Source organism: Otolemur garnettii, unplaced genomic scaffold (genome assembly GCF_000181295.1).
Source record: "Otolemur garnettii isolate 467f Iridium unplaced genomic scaffold, OtoGar3 scaffold00140, whole genome shotgun sequence".
NCBI classification, from domain to species: domain Eukaryota; kingdom Metazoa; phylum Chordata; class Mammalia; order Primates; family Galagidae; genus Otolemur; species Otolemur garnettii.
The window spans coordinates 5106919-5113437 of record NW_003852535.1 but is presented as its reverse complement, the minus strand read 5'-3'; the positions used below and the strand labels follow the sequence as shown (position 1 = coordinate 5113437).

The 6519-nt window shown below is 46.1% G+C and overlaps 1 non-coding gene across 1 annotated transcript; it reads left to right on the top strand.

Annotated features, from left to right (window-relative positions):
* Positions 1 to 4762: 4762 nt before the first annotated feature.
* On the top strand, positions 4763 to 4909 carry LOC111728119. The gene has a single exon (XR_002775511.1). It is a non-coding gene; the product is annotated as a U4 spliceosomal RNA (small nuclear RNA).
* The last annotated feature ends 1610 nt before the right edge of the window (positions 4910 to 6519 follow it).

The following is a 6519-nucleotide window of genomic DNA, read 5'->3' as shown; positions in this document are numbered from 1 at the left end:
ACAAGTTTAGGTTGCTGCAAGCCATGACACCACGGAACTCTACCCAGAGTGACAAAGTGAGACTCTGTCTCAAAAAAAAAAAAAAAAAAAAAAAGGAAAGAAAATAAGTTTATAGGGCTTCATGACAATAAAAAATGAAGGGGCTGTGCCAAAAAGGAAAATGCTTATGTTAGGAAGGGGAAGTCACGAGTGATTTCATTTCTGATAATGGTACATACTGCTTTGCTAATAAACAAGATCACCCTTCTCATAACAAGAGTGAGGAGAGAAGGGCCCTATCTTTTTCTGTCACCTGCTATGGATCCACTTATTCAATCAACAACTCAATAGGCTAGGCATAATTGCCCCATCTTTATAAATGAGGACAACACTCAAGTTCACAGAAAGATCACTCAAGGTTCAGCGCCTGTAGCTCAGTGAGTAGGGTGCCAGCCACATACACCAAAGGTGGTGGGTTCGAGCTCAGCCCGGGGCCTACTAAACACCAATGACAGAGTTTGACAACTGCAACCAAAAAATAGCCTAGTGTTGTGGCAAGCGCCTGTAGTCCCAGCTACTCAGGAGGGAAGAGCCCAAGAGTTTGAGGTGGCTGTGAGCTGTAATGCCACAGCACTCTACCAAAGGCAACAAAGTGAGACTCTGTCTCAAAAAAAAAAAGAAAGAAAGATCACTCAAGGTCACTGATGTGGGAGCAGAATTTGAACTCCCATGTCTCAGCTCCCCTTTCCATTTTTTTTTTTCTGAGACAGAGTCTCACTTTGTCACCCTTGGTAGAGTGCTGTGGCGTCACAGCTCACAGCAACCACCAACTCTTGGGCTTAAGCAATTCTCCTGCCTCAGCCTCCCAAGTAGCTGGGACTCTAGGTGCCTGCCACAATGCCTGGCTTTTTTGTTGTTGCAGTTGTCATTGCTGTTTTAGCTGACTTGGCTGGGTTCAAACCCGCCACCCTCAGTATATGGGGCCGGCACCCTACCCACTGAGCCACAGGCGCTGCCCCTCCCCTTGCCATTATTACTTTCCAGTTTTTCAGCACTCTGTACCAGGCCAGGCTTGGTGCTACAGGGCAAGGATGATGAGACTCTGGTTCTCTCTTTGAACCTCAAGTCAAGCTCACAGTCCACTGCAGGTGGTCTCCACCATCTGCTGCATTCCCGAGAACAAGGCAGCTGCATTATGCCAGTGTGAGGAAGGAATGGATCTGAGGATAGGTGAGTATGAGCAGTGTGGCCTTCTTCCTTGTGCCTTAATGTCCCTCTGGGCATCCTTTACCCCTGCCCACTCCTCTGCAAGCCACTCCTCCTTGATCAAGTCTCTTCAAATCTCTGGGTGGGCCACCTGCTTCTACAAGGACTCTGACAGGCACCCCAGGTCTTGAAAGAAAAGTGCATTCAAAGGGAAGGGCATGTGCCTACACTTGAGACAAGGATGAACATGGCCCACGGGACAGTTCAAATGGCCCAGGGCTGCAGAGGACAGGAGGGCAAGCTCTTGTAGCCCAAGTTGCAGCTCTCAGCATTGAAATCCAGAACTGTGACACCTTCTGCCTAGACCCTCTGTCCCCCACCCCTATATGACCCATTGACTAAATCCTGCCTACAGCCTTACAAACTGGCCAGCCAAAGGGCTGGGGCAAAGGGGCAGGCCCAGGGTTCTACCCCCAGTGTCGCAGGCATACCTCTTTCAGAAGACAAAAGTGGGAGATTTATGCTCCCCTTCCACAAGCAACATCATTTCAGAGAATCCTGCCAGGCCCAGCAGCCCTCTACCTGCCCAGCAACTGGAACCTCCTCTAAGAGGGCCGGCCTGAACACTAAACGCTCAGCCGCTCTCTTGATAGCTACTCTATCCCAGACTCAGATCCCCGAGAAGAGGAACACGCTCCTGGGCTGAGTTCAGCTTCCAAATGCTGGTAAGACAGCTCAATGCCTCCTCCACCATGGTAGCCTCCCAGATACCCGCTGCGAGGGAGCTCCTTTTCCTGAATGGCCCATAGCACATTTTCCCTTTGCTGCTCTTCTCAGTATCCTGCCCTAGTTAACCACTACTGCCACTTTCTGCTTTGTAAACCACTGAAGGCAAGACTCATAGCTGATTGTCTCTGTCAAGCCTCCCACCTGGCATGTGGAATGAATGAGTCAATGAATGAATGAAAGACGAAGGAAATGAACAGGCAAAGGGCTCATGAGGGCTCTGGTACTTGGGAACCTGGTCAAGGATACAAAGCAGCAAGTAGGCTATAAGAAGATGGCAAAGCCTCCCACTTCTATTTTCTGCCTTGCTTCCCACCCCAGGCCTAGGCATGAGGACCCTCAAAGCTGCTGTTGCCAGTCCTTTGAGGGACAGGAAGCCCGGGTTCCCTGGCTCTGTTTGTCTGGGACAGGAGACCCAGAACAGGTGCTTTAAATATCCTCCAGTCACACCTCCAGCCTCCCTCCCCTATAACCAAATGTGGCAGAGTTGCAAATTGGAAACTAAGACCCAGGTCACCACTTAAAAGGCACAAGACCTAGATAAGATCAGATTGGGTCAGAAAAGGCTGAGGAAGCTGTGCGTTCAGAGCTGTGTGTTCAGAGCTGTGCTCACCTGGGATAGCATGGCACATTAGAGATATCGAGGACAAAGGAGCTGGGGCCACATGGGGAGGGACTCACTATCAGGGACCCTTAACCTCTATTCCCAAGAGGGGGTCACCCCAGGCCACCAGCTCCAGTAAGTCCATACCAGGGACCATAGGCAGGTGCAGCAAGGGGAGGAGCCCTGAAGGGGAGCATGGAGCTGTAGGGGTAAATGAGGCCGGCCCCAAACCTCTCCATCTTATCTCAGCCTCCCGAAGTGCTGAGATTACAGGTGTGAGCCTTTGCACCTGGAAGTTAGTGCAGTTAGTACTATTAGTTCAGACAGTGACAGGTAGGGGAGAGGAGAAGGAGAGTTCTCACCTCTGAGACCCCAAACTCTGAAACTGTAAAGGACATGGACACACAGAAGGTCAGGCTCTCAAGGGCAGTTAGTTAAGGAATTTCTTAAACTGTTCCTCAGATTCCTGGGGGATCTCATGTGCTGCTGGGTCTTCATCTCCTCTGCAGCCCAAGCAACTCAGCTGTTCTCCTCTTCCTATCATGCCATCACATGCATGTAAGATTCTCTTCAAAGAGAACTATGATCAGGCCACTGCATTCTAGCCTGGGTGACAAAATAAGACTCTGTCTCTAAAACAGCAACAAAAGATACACAAATGGCCCCAGGCATGGTAGCTCACACCTGTAATCTTTGCACTCTAGGAGGCCCAAGAAGAAGGATTGATTGAGGCCAGGAGGTTCAAGACCAGCCTGAGCAAGACCCCATCTTTACCCAAAAAAGAGGAAAAAAAATTAACTGGGTGTTGTGACAGATGCCTATAGTTCCAGCTACTCAGGAAGTTGAAGCAGGAGAATTGTTTGAGCCCAGGTATTTGAGGTTGCAGTGACCTATGAGGATGCTAGTACATTCTAGCTAGGGTGATTATGTCTCCAAAACAAACAAACAAAAAAATACAAATGACCCAGAAGCGCATGAAAAGATGCCCAACATTATTATTCATCAGGAAATGCAGATTAAAACTACAAGAGGATACATCCTTATACCTACCAACAGACAAGAGTGGTGAAAATTAAAAGGACTGACATACCAAGTATTGACATGGATGTGGAGTACCTGGAACTCCCACGCTCTGCTGGTAGGAGTATTAAATGATACAAGCACTTTGGAAAACTGCTCAGTAGTTTCTACCAAAGCTGGACGTATGCCGACCCTAGGATCCATTCCTGGGCATACACCCACCAGAAACAAACAGATGTGTTCTCTAAAAGATGTGTATTAGGATGACTATAGCTAACAATAATATATTACATAGTTTCAAATAGCTAGAACCAATCACTTCTCAGCCTTTTGGCTAAGATCAAATAGCTAGGAGGAGGATACTGACTGTTCCCAAAGCAAACAAATGATAAATGTCGAAGATAATCAATATGCTAACCTGGTCACTACACGTTATAGGCATAAAAACATCACTGGGCACCCCATACACACATTATTCATCATATGTCAATTAGAGACATGCATTACAATGTTCATAGACATCACTTCTCGGCCTTTTGGCTAAGATCACATGGAGAATGCTCACAGAGCACTGTTCTGAAAAACTGCAGACCAGAAGCTACCCAAATGCCCACTGCCTAGAAAAGAGATAAAGGGCATATTAACGCGATGGAATAACATACTGCAGTGAAAACAACTGATTTACAACTACACAAGACATCATGGGTGATTCCACAAATGTGATTTTCAGTAAAGAAATTAGACACAAAAGATGCTTGTTCCATGGTGTCATTTAGCTACAGTGCAGAAACAGGCAAAATGAATCTTTGCTATGTGAACGTAGATTAGTGATACCCTTGGTTTAGGGGTGGGTTAGTGACTAGAAAGAGCCTGGAAGAACTTTGGGGGTACTTGTAATGTTCTGTCTCTGGACCTGGCATGGGTCATGGCAACGTGGGTCTGTGAAAATTCATCAAGCTATTATTCCTTAATACACCTTTCTGTGTTCATACTGTATTTCAGGAAAAGTTGAACAAATGATGATGTAAACTTAAAAGAATCACTTAGAAAATACAAAACCACTTAATTTTTCTTATAAAAGCAGGTTGCAACATAGTGCGTACTGTACTATATGGTCCCATTTCCGTAAAGTAAATGACTATCTTCATTTACAATACCCATGGTAGTAGCTTTGCACAGTGGCAGTATCATAGCCAATGAGGTTTATCAGAGGTACGATTATTGCTAATTGAAAACTTTTCCCAATACCCCTCCATGACAACTTGAAACATAGTCGGCATTGGCAATTTTTGACAGTCCCTATGGAAACTGGGAAAAAAAACACACACACTAATGGTTGTTAGTTCTGGATACTAGAACTATGAGTCATTTTAAAAATTTCATTTACGTGGGACCAGGCATGGTGTCTCATGCCTGTGATCCAGCACTTGGGAAGCTGAGGTGGGTGGATTGCCTAAGCTCACAGGTTCAAGACCAGCCTGACCCAGAGTGAGACCTCATCTCTAAAAATAGCTGGGCATTTTGGAGAGCCTGTAGTGCCAGCTACTTGGGACACTGAGGCAAGAGATTCACTTAAGCCTGGGAGTTTGAGGTTGCTGTGAGCTATGACAACATGGCACTCTACCAAGAGTGACAAATTGAGAGACTCTGTCACAAAAAGAAAATTTCACTTAGCTACAAATACTGATCTTGCATTACTTGTATAGTTGGGCCAAAAAAAGTTATGATAAATTTAATTTTTAAATTAAAAAGCTATGCATGAGCTATGACGCCATGGCACTCTACCAAGAGTGACAAATTGAGAGACTCTGTCACAAAAAGAAAATTTCACTTAGCTCCAAATACTAACCTTGCATTACTTATATAGTTGGGCCCAAAAAATATTATAATAAATTTAATTTTTAACACCTTTATGCATCTCTAGAGAAGTGGCCTAGCTCTGGGGCTGGGAATGTGAAACACAATGTTCTCTTTGTTGTTGGAAGATTGTGTCCCTTCGGTCAAGCTTTGATCAAAAGCTCCTAAGTGACCAGCCATCCAGGGCCTATCAGAGCAGCTCGATAACACTTATCATGCTTGATTGCTCTGTCTCAGGCTTGCCATGGTTGGGTTCTTTAGATTTCATTCCATTGCTTGATTTGATATGTTCACGGAACATTTCTGAACACCTGTGCTCTTGGCAAGGGGTGCCTGCCTTAGAGACACTGTTCCCAGTGCCCCTCAAAGCAAGGCACGGCGATACCGAAGGAGGCAGGGCTAATGGCAAGGTAAACGCTGTTGTCTAATCTTTCAGCCTAACCAAACTGGCACCATGTGACTACCTGGCTTCCCTGCTGGCAGCCAGGGATCAGCCCTGACTGATCAGACCTCATGAAGAGTGCACAGTTCCAGAATCAGGATTCCCCTTTCCCTCCCAATAGTTTCTCTGGTAGAGGAAGCTGTGAAACACCTTCTCTGAGTGCCCCTAGGATGGGGACACTGTAGTAACCAGGGAATGCCCAATTATACTCTAATACATGGGTAGAAACCAAGTGGATGTTCGTGGACACAGAGCCTGACCTAGGACAAGAGCCTTCTGAGATCCAGGTTCAGGTCCCACCTCTGTCACTACTTAGTTATGCAAGACTGCACTGATCTCTTAACCCCTCTGAACTATGTCAGTAGGAATAAAGCAGGATTAATAAGTCTTTTTGAAAAGATCAGGCATCTCAAAACACAAAGAGTCACAGAAATGTAAGCACTGCTGTGCTGATGGAGGTTTGTAGAAAACCTGAAATAATGGGATGCCAACTTCCTCATTCCCAGATCACTCACATACCTGAGCAGAAAACCACCTCACAGGGCACTGAAAAGTCGCCAAAAGTGGAAGAGCATGAGCACTCAAGTGGATCTTTGTGGAATTTTCAAGGAGTTTCCTGTCCTGT